Here is a 12,500-nt window from a genome sequence, read left to right on the forward strand (position 1 = left end):
CAGACAGTTTTACTCATTGAAAAAAATAACAGTGGAAAGCAATAAGTAGGCAAAAGGATGGAAACAGCCAGTTTTACTCATTGAAAAAAATAACAGTGGAAAGCAATAAGTAGGCAAAAGGATGGAAACAGCCAGTTTTACTCATTGAAAAGGGCTTAGTGTGGTAGCGTTGCATCTATTTCCGGAAGGTGGAAGGCGGAAAAAGGAATGGAAAGAAACTATCAATCTGGTAGCGTGGCCTTGTGGTCTAAGGCGCTGGATTTAGGCTCCAGTCTCTCTGGGGGCGTGGGTTCGAATCCCACCGCTGCCAGCAGTGGTTTTAATTACAGAGGCCCTGTGTGTACTCGATGAAGGTTCTGAAAACGTGGTGAGAGTACACTTTGCCTTTCAGCGGCCAGGTGCTCAGCCTATCTCCTTTCTGCTAAAGCAGTCAGACTGAGTCCTGCTCCCGGGGCACTGTTCTCCTCTGTGGTTAAGTGACTACCGAAAGTTTCATTGCTGACGATTTTAGTCAATCCTGTGTTGATCTGTTCTTCAGAATTCGCCTCAGACTTGTTGTGACAGCAACATTGCCGCAAGCCCTAACCTGCTAGGGATCAGGTTTGTTTTACGAAAAACAGGATTAGAATGCAGCTTTTCGCCCTAGTCAGCATCAGGGAGGCCTTTCCACCGGTCTTAGCGAGCCGGAGAGCGCAGGAGTGCAGGGTAGCGTGGCCGAGCGGTCCAAGGCGCTGGATTAAGGCTCCAGTCTCTTCGGGGGCGTGGGTTCGAATCCCACCGCTGCCAGTAGATGCTTTTGGAAGACTGCTGTGGCTGCTCAAAGTGATGCTGCGTGAACGTCCAAATTCAGCCGCTTTTACATTCCTTGCAATTCAGCCAAGTCGGTGCTGAAAGCCTGTCACGGCCTCTGCTCCTTCCTTACAGATGCACCGTGTTGAAGCAGGGACGTCAATAGTTTACAATCACAGTGAAGTTACTTCAAAACAGGAAAAATCGCTTGAATAAAATAACAGTGGAAAGCAATAAGTAGGCAAAAGGATGGAAACAGCCAGTTTTACTCATTGAAAAAAATAACAGTGGAAAGCAATAAGTAGGCAAAAGGATGGAAACAGCCAGTTTTACTCATTGAAAAAAATAACAGTGGAAAGCAATAAGTAGGCAAAAGGATGGAAACAGCCAGTTTTACTCATTGAAAAGGGCTTAGTGTGGTAGCGTTGCCTCTATTTCCGGAAGGTGGAAGGTGGAAAAAGGAATGGAAAGAAACTATCAACCTGGTAGCGTGGCCGAGTGGTCTAAGGCGCTGGATTTAGGCTCCAGTCTCTCTGGGGGCGTGGGTTCGAATCCCACCGCTGCCAGCTGTGGTTTTAATTACAGAGGCCCTGTGTGTACTCGATGAAGGTTCTGAAAACGTGGTGAGAGTACACTTTGCCTTTCAGCGGCCAGGTGCTCAGCCTATCTCCTTTCTGCTAAAGCAGTCAGACTGAGTCCTGCTCCCGGGGCACTGTTCTCTGTGGTTAAGTCATTGCTGACGATTTTAGTCAATACTGTGTTGATCTGTTCTTCAGAACTCGCCTCAGACTTGCTGTGACAACAACATTGCCGCAAGCCCTAACCTGCTAGGGATCAGGTTTGTTTTACGAAAAACAGGATTAGAATGCAGCTTTTCGCCCTAGTCAGCATCAGGGAGGCCTTTCCACCGGTCTTAGCGAGCCGGAGAGCGCAGGAGTGCAGGGTAGCGTGGCCGAGCGGTCCAAGGCGCTGGATTAAGGCTCCAGTCTCTTCGGGGGCGTGGGTTCGAATCCCACCGCTGCCAGTAGATGCTTTTGGAAGACTGCTGTGGCTGCGCAAAGTGATGCTGCGTGAACGTCCAAATTCAGCCGCTTTTACATTCCTTGCAATTCAGCCAAGTCGGTGCTGAAAGCCTGTCACGGCCTCTGCTCCTTCCTTACAGATGCACCGTGTTGAAGCAGGGACGTCAATAGTTTACAATCACAGTGAAGTTACTTCAAAACAGGAAAAATCGCTTGAATAAAATAACAGTGGAAAGCAATAAGTAGGCAAAAGGATGGAAACAGCCAGTTTTACTCATTGAAAAAAATAAAAGTGGAAAGCAATAAGTAGGCAAAAGGATGGAAACAGCCAGTTTTACTCATTGAAAAGGGCTTAGTGTGGTAGCGTTGCCTCTATTTCCGGAAGGTGGAAGGTGGAAAAAGGAATGGAAAGAATCTATCAACCTGGTAGCGTGGCCGAGTGGTCTAAGGCGCTGGATTTAGGCTCCAGTCTCTCTGGGGGCGTGGGTTCGAATCCCACCGCTGCCAGCTGTGGTTTTAATTACAGAGGCCCTGTGTGTACTCGATGAAGGTTCTGAAAACGTGGTGAGAGTACACTTTGCCTTTCAGCGGCCAGGTGCTCAGCCTATCTCCTTTCTGCTAAAGCAGTCAGACTGAGTCCTGCTCCCGGGGCACTGTTCTCCTCTGTGGTTAAGTGACTACCGAAAGTTTCATTGCTGACGATTTTAGTCAATCCTGTGTTGATCTGTTCTTCAGAATTCGCCTCAGACTTGCTGTGACAGCAACATTGCCGCAAGCCCTAACCTGCTAGGGATCAGGTTTGTTTTACGAAAAACAGGATTAGAATGCAGCTTTTCGCCCTAGTCAGCATCAGGGAGGCCTTTCCACCGGTCTTAGCGAGCCGGAGAGCGCAGGAGTGCAGGGTAGCGTGGCCGATCGGTCCAAGGCGCTGTATTAAGGCTCCAGTCTCTTTGGGGTCGTGGGTTCGAATCCCACCGCTGCCAGTAGATGCTTTTGGAAGACTGCTGTGGCTGCGCAAAGTGATGCTGCGTGAACGTCCAAATTCAGCCGCTTTTACATTCCTTGCAATTCAGCCAAGTCGGTGCTGAAAGCCTGTCACGGCCTCTGCTCCTTCCTTACAGATGCACCGTGTTGAAGCAGGGACGTCAATAGTTTACAATCACAGTGAAGTTACTTCAAAACAGGAAAAATCGCTTGAATAAAATAACAGTGGAAAGCAATAAGTAGGCAAAAGGATGGAAACAGACAGTTTTACTCATTGAAAAAAATAACAGTGGAAAGCAATAAGTAGGCAAAAGGATGGAAACAGCCAGTTTTACTCATTGAAAAGGGCTTAGTGTGGTAGCGTTGCCTCTATTTCCGTAAGGTGGAAGGTGGAAATTTTAAGTGAAAATTTTAAGTGAAAATTTTAAGTGAAAGCGGTCCAAGGTGCTGGATTAAGGCTCCAGTCTCTTCGGGGTCGTGGGTTCGAATCCCACCGCTGCCAGTAGATGCTTTTGGAAGACTGCTGTGGCTGCGCAAAGTGATGCTGCGTGAACGTCCAAATTCAGCCGCTTTTACATTCCTTGCAATTCAGCCAAGTCGGTGCTGAAAGCCTGTCACGGCCTCTGCTCCTTCCTTACAGATGCACCGTGTTGAAGCAAGGACGTCAATAGTTTACAATCACAGTGAAGTTACTTCAAAACAGGAAAAATCGCTTGAATAAAATAACAGTGGAAAGCAATAAGTAGGCAAAAGGATGGAAACAGCCAGTTTTACTCATTGAAAAAAATAACAGTGGAAAGCAATAAGTAGGCAAAAGGATGGAAACAGCCAGTTTTACTCATTGAAAAAAATAACAGTGGAAAGCAATAAGTAGGCAAAAGGATGGAAACAGCCAGTTTTACTCATTGAAAAGGGCTTAGTGTGGTAGCGTTGCCTCTATTTCCGGAAGGTGGAAGGCGGAAAAAGGAATGGAAAGAAACTATCAATCTGGTAGCGTGGCCTTGTGGTCTAAGGCGCTGGATTAGGCTCCAGTCTCTCTGGGGGCGTGGGTTCGAATCCCACTGCTGCCAGCTGTGGTTTTAATTACAGAGGCCCTGTGTGTACTCGATGAAGGTTCTGAAAACGTGGTGAGAGTACACTTTGCCTTTCAGCGGCCAGGTGCTCAGCCTATCTCCTTTCTGCTAAAGCAGTCAGACTGAGTCCTGCTCCCGGGGCACTGTTCTCCTCTGTGGTTAAGTGACTACCGAAAGTTTCATTGCTGACGATTTTAGTCAATCCTGTGTTGATCTGTTCTTCAGAATTCGCCTCAGACTTGCTGTGACAGCAACATTGCCGCAAGCCCTAACCTGCTAGGGATCAGGTTTGTTTTACGAAAAACAGGATTAGAATGCAGCTTTTCGCCCTAGTCAGCATCAGGGAGGCCTTTCCACCGGTCTTAGCGAGCCGGAGAGCGCAGGAGTGCAGGGTAGCGTGGCCGAGCGGTCCAAGGCGCTGGATTAAGGCTCCAGTCTCTTCGGGGGCGTGGGTTCGAATCCCACCTCTGCCAGTAGATGCTTTTGGAAGACTGCTGTGGCTGCTCAAAGTGATGCTGCGTGAACGTCCAAATTCAGCCGCTTTTACATTCCTTGCAATTCAGCCAAGTCGGTGCTGAAAGCCTGTCACGGCCTCTGCTCCTTCCTTACAGATGCACCGTGTTGAAGCAGGGACGTCAATAGTTTACAATCACAGTGAAGTTACTTCAAAACAGGAAAAATCGCTTGAATAAAATAACAGTGGAAAGCAATAAGTAGGCAAAAGGATGGAAACAGCCAGTTTTACTCATTGAAAAAAATAACAGTGGAAAGCAATAAGTAGGCAAAAGGATGGAAACAGCCAGTTTTACTCATTGAAAAAAATAACAGTGGAAAGCAATAAGTAGGCAAAAGGATGGAAACAGCCAGTTTTACTCATTGAAAAGGGGTTAGTGTGATAGCGTTGCCTCTATTTCCGGAAGGTGGAAAAAGGAATGGAAAGAAACTATCAATCTGGTAGCGTGGCCGAGTGGTCTAAGGCGCTGGATTTAGGCTCCAGTCTCTCTGGGGGCGTGGGTTCGAATCCCACCGCTGCCAGCTGTGGTTTTAATTACAGAGGCCCTGTGTGTACTCGATGAAGGTTCTGAAAACGTGGTGAGAGTACACTTTGCCTTTCAGCGGCCAGGTGCTCAGCCTATCTCCTTTCTGCTAAAGCAGTCAGACTGAGTCCTGCTCCCGGGGCACTGTTCTCTGTGGTTAAGTCATTGCTGACGATTTTAGTCAATACTGTGTTGATCTGTTCTTCAGAACTCGCCTCAGACTTGCTGTGACAGCAACATTGCCGCAAGCCCTAACCTGCTAGGGATCAGGTTTGTTTTACGAAAAACAGGATTAGAATGCAGCTTTTCGCCCTAGTCAGCATCAGGGAGGCCTTTCCACCGGTCTTAGCGAGCCGGAGAGCGCAGGAGTGCAGGGTAGCGTGGCCGAGCGGTCCAAGGCGCTGGATTAAGGCTCCAGTCTCTTCGGGGGCGTGGGTTCGAATCCCACTGCTGCCAGTAGATGCTTTTGGAAGACTGCTGTGGCTGCGCAAAGTGATGCTGCGTGAACGTCCAAATTCAGCCGCTTTTACATTCCTTGCAATTCAGCCAAGTCGGTGCTGAAAGCCTGTCACGGCCTCTGCTCCTTCCTTACAGATGCACCGTGTTGAAGCAGGGACGTCAATAGTTTACAATCACAGTGAAGTTACTTCAAAACAGGAAAAATCGCTTGAATAAAATAACAGTGGAAAGCAATAAGTAGGCAAAAGGATGGAAACAGCCAGTTTTACTCATTGAAAAAAATAACAGTGGAAAGCAATAAGTAGGCAAAAGGATGGAAACAGCCAGTTTTACTCATTGAAAAGGGCTTAGTGTGGTAGCGTTGCCTCTATTTCCGGAAGGTGGAAGGTGGAAAAAGGAATGGAAAGAAACTATCAACCTGGTAGCGTGGCCGAGTGGTCTAAGGCGCTGGATTTAGGCTCCAGTCTCTCTGGGGGCGTGGGTTCGAATCCCACCGCTGCCAGCTGTGGTTTTAATTACAGAGGCCCTGTGTGTACTCGATGAAGGTTCTGAAAACGTGGTGAGAGTACACTTTGCCTTTCAGCGGCCAGGTGCTCAGCCTATCTCCTTTCTGCTAAAGCAGTCAGACTGAGTCCTGCTCCCGGGGCACTGTTCTCCTCTGTGGTTAAGTGACTACCGAAAGTTTCATTGCTGACGATTTTAGTCAATCCTGTGTTGATCTGTTCTTCAGAATTCGCCTCAGACTTGCTGTGACAGCAACATTGCCGCAAGCCCTAACCTGCTAGGGATCAGGTTTGTTTTACGAAAAACAGGATTAGAATGCAGCTTTTCGCCCTAGTCAGCATCAGGGAGGCCTTTCCACCGGTCTTAGCGAGCCGGAGAGCGCAGGAGTGCAGGGTAGCGTGGCCAATCGGTCCAAGGCGCTGGATTAAGGCTCCAGTCTCTTTGGGGTCGTGGGTTCGAATCCCACCGCTGCCAGTAGATGCTTTTGGAAGACTGCTGTGGCTGCGCAAAGTGATGCTGCGTGAACGTCCAAATTCAGCCGCTTTTACATTCCTTGCAATTCAGCCAAGTCGGTGCTGAAAGCCTGTCACGGCCTCTGCTCCTTCCTTACAGATGCACCGTGTTGAAGCAGGGACGTCAATAGTTTACAATCACAGTGAAGTTACTTCAAAACAGGAAAAATCGCTTGAATAAAATAACAGTGGAAAGCAATAAGTAGGCAAAAGGATGGAAACAGACAGTTTTACTCATTGAAAAAAATAACAGTGGAAAGCAATAAGTAGGCAAAAGGATGGAAACAGCCAGTTTTACTCATTGAAAAGGGCTTAGTGTGGTAGCGTTGCCTCTATTTCCGTAAGGTGGAAGGTGGAAATTTTAAGTGAAAATTTTAAGTGAAAATTTTAAGTGAAAGCGGTCCAAGGTGCTGGATTAAGGCTCCAGTCTCTTCGGGGTCGTGGGTTCGAATCCCACCGCTGCCAGTAGATGCTTTTGGAAGACTGCTGTGGCTGCGCAAAGTGATGCTGCGTGAACGTCCAAATTCAGCCGCTTTTACATTCCTTGCAATTCAGCCAAGTCGGTGCTGAAAGCCTGTCACGGCCTCTGCTCCTTCCTTACAGATGCACCGTGTTGAAGCAAGGACGTCAATAGTTTACAATCACAGTGAAGTTACTTCAAAACAGGAAAAATCGCTTGAATAAAATAACAGTGGAAAGCAATAAGTAGGCAAAAGGATGGAAACAGCCAGTTTTACTCATTGAAAAAAATAACAGTGGAAAGCAATAAGTAGGCAAAAGGATGGAAACAGCCAGTTTTACTCATTGAAAAAAATAACAGTGGAAAGCAATAAGTAGGCAAAAGGATGGAAACAGCCAGTTTTACTCATTGAAAAGGGCTTAGTGTGGTAGCGTTGCCTCTATTTCCGGAAGGTGGAAGGCGGAAAAAGGAATGGAAAGAAACTATCAATCTGGTAGCGTGGCCTTGTGGTCTAAGGCGCTGGATTAGGCTCCAGTCTCTCTGGGGGCGTGGGTTCGAATCCCACTGCTGCCAGCTGTGGTTTTAATTACAGAGGCCCTGTGTGTACTCGATGAAGGTTCTGAAAACGTGGTGAGAGTACACTTTGCCTTTCAGCGGCCAGGTGCTCAGCCTATCTCCTTTCTGCTAAAGCAGTCAGACTGAGTCCTGCTCCCGGGGCACTGTTCTCCTCTGTGGTTAAGTGACTACCGAAAGTTTCATTGCTGACGATTTTAGTCAATCCTGTGTTGATCTGTTCTTCAGAATTCGCCTCAGACTTGCTGTGACAGCAACATTGCCGCAAGCCCTAACCTGCTAGGGATCAGGTTTGTTTTACGAAAAACAGGATTAGAATGCAGCTTTTCGCCCTAGTCAGCATCAGGGAGGCCTTTCCACCGGTCTTAGCGAGCCGGAGAGCGCAGGAGTGCAGGGTAGCGTGGCCGAGCGGTCCAAGGCGCTGGATTAAGGCTCCAGTCTCTTCGGGGGCGTGGGTTCGAATCCCACCTCTGCCAGTAGATGCTTTTGGAAGACTGCTGTGGCTGCTCAAAGTGATGCTGCGTGAACGTCCAAATTCAGCCGCTTTTACATTCCTTGCAATTCAGCCAAGTCGGTGCTGAAAGCCTGTCACGGCCTCTGCTCCTTCCTTACAGATGCACCGTGTTGAAGCAGGGACGTCAATAGTTTACAATCACAGTGAAGTTACTTCAAAACAGGAAAAATCGCTTGAATAAAATAACAGTGGAAAGCAATAAGTAGGCAAAAGGATGGAAACAGCCAGTTTTACTCATTGAAAAAAATAACAGTGGAAAGCAATAAGTAGGCAAAAGGATGGAAACAGCCAGTTTTACTCATTGAAAAAAATAACAGTGGAAAGCAATAAGTAGGCAAAAGGATGGAAACAGCCAGTTTTACTCATTGAAAAGGGGTTAGTGTGATAGCGTTGCCTCTATTTCCGGAAGGTGGAAGGCGGAAAAAGGAATGGAAAGAAACTATCAATCTGGTAGCGTGGCCGAGTGGTCTAAGGCGCTGGATTTAGGCTCCAGTCTCTCTGGGGGCGTGGGTTCGAATCCCACCGCTGCCAGCTGTGGTTTTAATTACAGAGGCCCTGTGTGTACTCGATGAAGGTTCTGAAAACGTGGTGAGAGTACACTTTGCCTTTCAGCGGCCAGGTGCTCAGCCTATCTCCTTTCTGCTAAAGCAGTCAGACTGAGTCCTGCTCCCGGGGCACTGTTCTCTGTGGTTAAGTCATTGCTGACGATTTTAGTCAATACTGTGTTGATCTGTTCTTCAGAACTCACCTCAGACTTGCTGTGACAGCAACATTGCCGCAAGCCCTAACCTGCTAGGGATCAGGTTTGTTTTACGAAAAACAGGATTAGAATGCAGCTTTTCGCCCTAGTCAGCATCAGGGAGGCCTTTCCACCGGTCTTAGCGAGCCGGAGAGCGCAGGAGTGCAGGGTAGCGTGGCCGAGCGGTCCAAGGCGCTGGATTAAGGCTCCAGTCTCTTCGGGGGCGTGGGTTCGAATCCCACCGCTGCCAGTAGATGCTTTTGGAAGACTGCTGTGGCTGCGCAAAGTGATGCTGCGTGAACGTCCAAATTCAGCCGCTTTTACATTCCTTGCAATTCAGCCAAGTCGGTGCTGAAAGCCTGTCACGGCCTCTGCTCCTTCCTTACAGATGCACCGTGTTGAAGCAGGGACGTCAATAGTTTACAATCACAGTGAAGTTACTTCAAAACAGGAAAAATCGCTTGAATAAAATAACAGTGGAAAGCAATAAGTAGGCAAAAGGATGGAAACAGCCAGTTTTACTCATTGAAAAAAATAACAGTGGAAAGCAATAAGTAGGCAAAAGGATGGAAACAGCCAGTTTTACTCATTGAAAAGGGCTTAGTGTGGTAGCGTTGCCTCTATTTCCGGAAGGTGGAAGGTGGAAAAAGGAATGGAAAGAAACTATCAACCTGGTAGCGTGGCCGAGTGGTCTAAGGCGCTGGATTTAGGCTCCAGTCTCTCTGGGGGCGTGGGTTCGAATCCCACCGCTGCCAGCTGTGGTTTTAATTACAGAGGCCCTGTGTGTACTCGATGAAGGTTCTGAAAACGTGGTGAGAGTACACTTTGCCTTTCAGCGGCCAGGTGCTCAGCCTATCTCCTTTCTGCTAAAGCAGTCAGACTGAGTCCTGCTCCCGGGGCACTGTTCTCTGTGGTTAAGTCATTGCTGACGATTTTAGTCAATACTGTGTTGATCTGTTCTTCAGAACTCGCCTCAGACTTGCTGTGACAACAACATTGCCGCAAGCCCTAACCTGCTAGGGATCAGGTTTGTTTTACGAAAAACAGGATTAGAATGCAGCTTTTTGCCCTAGTCAGCATCAGGGAGGCCTTTCCACCGGTCTTAGCGAGCCGGAGAGCGCAGGAGTGCAGTGTAGCGTGGCCGAGCGGTCCAAGGCGCTGGATTAAGGCTCCAGTCTCTTCGGGGGCGTGGGTTCGAATCCCACCGCTGCCAGTAGATGCTTTTGGAAGACTGCTGTGGCTGCGCAAAGTGATGCTGCGTGAACGTCCAAATTCAGCCGCTTTTACATTCCTTGCAATTCAGCCAAGTCGGTGCTGAAAGCCTGTCACGGCCTCTGCTCCTTCCTTACAGATGCACCGTGTTGAAGCAGGGACGTCAATAGTTTACAATCACAGTGAAGTTACTTCAAAACAGGAAAAATCGCTTGAATAAAATAACAGTGGAAAGCAATAAGTAGGCAAAAGGATGGAAACAGCCAGTTTTACTCATTGAAAAAAATAACAGTGGAAAGCAATAAGTAGGCAAAAGGATGGAAACAGCCAGTTTTACTCATTGAAAAGGGCTTAGTGTGGTAGCATTGCCTCTATTTCCGGAAGGTGGAAGGTGGAAAAAGGAATGGAAAGAAACTATCAACCTGGTAGCGTGGCCGAGTGGTCTAAGGCGCTGGATTTAGGCTCCAGTCTCTCTGGGGGCGTGGGTTCGAATCCCACCGCTGCCAGCTGTGGTTTTAATTACAGAGGCCCTGTGTGTACTCGATGAAGGTTCTGAAAACGTGGTGAGAGTACACTTTGCCTTTCAGCGGCCAGGTGCTCAGCCTATCTCCTTTCTGCTAAAGCAGTCAGACTGAGTCCTGCTCCCGGGGCACTGTTCTCCTCTGTGGTTAAGTGACTACCGAAAGTTTCATTGCTGACGATTTTAGTCAATCATGTGTTGATCTGTTCTTCAGAATTCGCCTCAGACTTGCTGTGACAGCAACATTGCCGCAAAAACAGGATTAGAATGCAGCTTTTCGCCCTAGTCAGCATCAGGGAGGCCTTTCCACCGGTCTTAGCGAGCCGGAGAGCGCAGGAGTGCAGGGTAGCGTGGCCGAGCGGTCCAAGGCGCTGGATTAAGGCTCCAGTCTCTTCGGGGGCGTGGGTTCGAATCCCACCGCTGCCAGTAGATGCTTTTGGAAGACTGCTGTGGCTGCTCAAAGTGATGCTGCGTGAACGTCCAAATTCAGCCGCTTTTACATTCCTTGCAATTCAGCCAAGTCGGTGCTGAAAGCCTGTCACGGCCTCTGCTCCTTCCTTACAGATGCACCGTGTTGAAGCAGGGACGTCAATAGTTTACAATCACAGTGAAGTTACTTCAAAACAGGAAAAATCGCTTGAATAAAATAACAGTGGAAAGCAATAAGTAGGCAAAAGGATGGAAACAGCCAGTTTTACTCATTGAAAAAAATAACAGTGGAAAGCAATAAGTAGGCAAAAGGATGGAAACAGCCAGTTTTACTCATTGAAAAGGGCTTAGTGTGGTAGCGTTGCCTCTATTTCCGGAAGGTGGAAGGTGGAAAAAGGAATGGAAAGAAACTATCAACCTGGTAGCGTGGCCGAGTGGTCTAAGGCGCTGGATTTAGGCTCCAGTCTCTCTGGGGGCGTGGGTTCGAATCCCACCGCTGCCAGCTGTGGTTTTAATTACAGAGGCCCTGTGTGTACTCGATGAAGGTTCTGAAAACGTGGTGAGAGTACACTTTGCCTTTCAGCGGCCAGGTGCTCAGCCTATCTCCTTTCTGCTAAAGCAGTCAGACTGAGTCCTGCTCCCGGGGCACTGTTCTCCTCTGTGGTTAAATGACTACCGAAAGTTTCATTGCTGACGATTTTAGTCAATCCTGTGTTGATCTGTTCTTCAGAATTCGCCTCAGACTTGCTGTGACAGCAACATTGCCGCAAGCCCTAACCTGCTAGGGATCTGGTTTGTCTTACGAAAAACAGGATTAGAATGCAGCTTTTCGCCCTAGTCAGCATCAGGGAGGCCTTTCCACCGGTCTTAGAGAGCCGGAGAGCGCAGGAGTGCAGGGTAGCGTGGCCGAGCGGTCCAAGGCGCTGGATTAAGGCTCCAGTCTCTTCGGGGGCGTGGGATCGAATCCCACCGCTGCCAGTAGATGCTTTTGGAAGACTGCTGTGGCTGCGCAAAGTGGTGCTGCGTGAACGTCCAAATTCAGCCGCTTTTACATTCCTTGCAATTCAGCCAAGTCGGTGCTGAAAGCCTGTCACGGCCTCTGCTCCTTCCTTACAGATGCACCGTGTTGAAGCAGGGACGTCAATAGTTTACAATCACAGTGAAGTTACTTCAAAACAGGAAAAATCGCTTGAATAAAATAACAGTGGAAAGCAATAAGTAGGCAAAAGGATGGAAACAGCCAGTTTTACTCATTGAAAAAAATAACAGTGGAAAGCAATAAGTAGGCAAAAGGATGGAAACAGCCAGTTTTACTCATTGAAAAGGGCTTAGTGTGGTAGCGTTGCCTCTATTTCCGGAAGGTGGAAGGTGGAAAAAGGAATGGAAAGAAACTATCAACCTGGTAGCGTGGCCGAGTGGTCTAAGGCGCTGGATTTAGGCTCCAGTCTCTCTGGGGGCGTGGGTTCGAATCCCACCGCTGCCAGCTGTGGTTTTAATTACAGAGGCCCTGTGTGTACTCGATGAAGGTTCTGAAAACGTGGTGAGAGTACACTTTGCCTTTCAGCAGCCAGGTGCTCAGCCTATCTCCTTTCTGCTAAAGCAGTCAGACTGAGTCCTGCTCCCGGGGCACTGTTCTCCTCTGTGGTTAAGTGACTACCGAAAGTTTCATTGCT

At 48.3% G+C, this 12,500-nt stretch overlaps 1 protein-coding gene and 20 non-coding genes across 23 annotated transcripts in view; all 21 read left to right on the forward strand.

Moving 5' to 3' along the window:
* LOC127953344 (zinc finger protein 271-like) overlaps positions 1–12,500 on the forward strand; it is an 838,866-nt gene that overhangs the window by 386,390 nt on the left and 439,976 nt on the right. The gene's annotated exons all lie outside the window — the stretch shown is intronic.
* Positions 229–310, forward strand: trnal-uag (transfer RNA leucine (anticodon UAG)). The gene has a single exon. It is a non-coding gene; the product is annotated as a tRNA-Leu (tRNA).
* Positions 705–786, forward strand: trnal-aag (transfer RNA leucine (anticodon AAG)). Its single transcript has one exon. It is a non-coding gene; the product is annotated as a tRNA-Leu (tRNA).
* On the forward strand, positions 1,274–1,355 carry trnal-uag (transfer RNA leucine (anticodon UAG)). Its single transcript has one exon. It is a non-coding gene; the product is annotated as a tRNA-Leu (tRNA).
* trnal-aag (transfer RNA leucine (anticodon AAG)) lies at positions 1,732–1,813 on the forward strand. The gene has a single exon. It is a non-coding gene; the product is annotated as a tRNA-Leu (tRNA).
* Positions 2,237–2,318, forward strand: trnal-uag (transfer RNA leucine (anticodon UAG)). The gene has a single exon. It is a non-coding gene; the product is annotated as a tRNA-Leu (tRNA).
* Positions 4,260–4,341, forward strand: trnal-aag (transfer RNA leucine (anticodon AAG)). Its single transcript has one exon. It is a non-coding gene; the product is annotated as a tRNA-Leu (tRNA).
* trnal-uag (transfer RNA leucine (anticodon UAG)) lies at positions 4,822–4,903 on the forward strand. Its single transcript has one exon. It is a non-coding gene; the product is annotated as a tRNA-Leu (tRNA).
* Positions 5,280–5,361, forward strand: trnal-aag (transfer RNA leucine (anticodon AAG)). Its single transcript has one exon. It is a non-coding gene; the product is annotated as a tRNA-Leu (tRNA).
* Positions 5,785–5,866, forward strand: trnal-uag (transfer RNA leucine (anticodon UAG)). The gene has a single exon. It is a non-coding gene; the product is annotated as a tRNA-Leu (tRNA).
* trnal-aag (transfer RNA leucine (anticodon AAG)) lies at positions 6,261–6,342 on the forward strand. The gene has a single exon. It is a non-coding gene; the product is annotated as a tRNA-Leu (tRNA).
* On the forward strand, positions 7,808–7,889 carry trnal-aag (transfer RNA leucine (anticodon AAG)). The gene has a single exon. It is a non-coding gene; the product is annotated as a tRNA-Leu (tRNA).
* Positions 8,377–8,458, forward strand: trnal-uag (transfer RNA leucine (anticodon UAG)). Its single transcript has one exon. It is a non-coding gene; the product is annotated as a tRNA-Leu (tRNA).
* On the forward strand, positions 8,835–8,916 carry trnal-aag (transfer RNA leucine (anticodon AAG)). The gene has a single exon. It is a non-coding gene; the product is annotated as a tRNA-Leu (tRNA).
* trnal-uag (transfer RNA leucine (anticodon UAG)) lies at positions 9,340–9,421 on the forward strand. The gene has a single exon. It is a non-coding gene; the product is annotated as a tRNA-Leu (tRNA).
* Positions 9,798–9,879, forward strand: trnal-aag (transfer RNA leucine (anticodon AAG)). The gene has a single exon. It is a non-coding gene; the product is annotated as a tRNA-Leu (tRNA).
* Positions 10,303–10,384, forward strand: trnal-uag (transfer RNA leucine (anticodon UAG)). The gene has a single exon. It is a non-coding gene; the product is annotated as a tRNA-Leu (tRNA).
* Positions 10,743–10,824, forward strand: trnal-aag (transfer RNA leucine (anticodon AAG)). Its single transcript has one exon. It is a non-coding gene; the product is annotated as a tRNA-Leu (tRNA).
* trnal-uag (transfer RNA leucine (anticodon UAG)) lies at positions 11,248–11,329 on the forward strand. The gene has a single exon. It is a non-coding gene; the product is annotated as a tRNA-Leu (tRNA).
* Positions 11,724–11,805, forward strand: trnal-aag (transfer RNA leucine (anticodon AAG)). Its single transcript has one exon. It is a non-coding gene; the product is annotated as a tRNA-Leu (tRNA).
* Positions 12,229–12,310, forward strand: trnal-uag (transfer RNA leucine (anticodon UAG)). Its single transcript has one exon. It is a non-coding gene; the product is annotated as a tRNA-Leu (tRNA).

Source organism: Carassius gibelio, chromosome B3, assembly GCF_023724105.1.
Source record: "Carassius gibelio isolate Cgi1373 ecotype wild population from Czech Republic chromosome B3, carGib1.2-hapl.c, whole genome shotgun sequence".
Lineage (NCBI taxonomy): Eukaryota > Metazoa > Chordata > Actinopteri > Cypriniformes > Cyprinidae > Carassius > Carassius gibelio.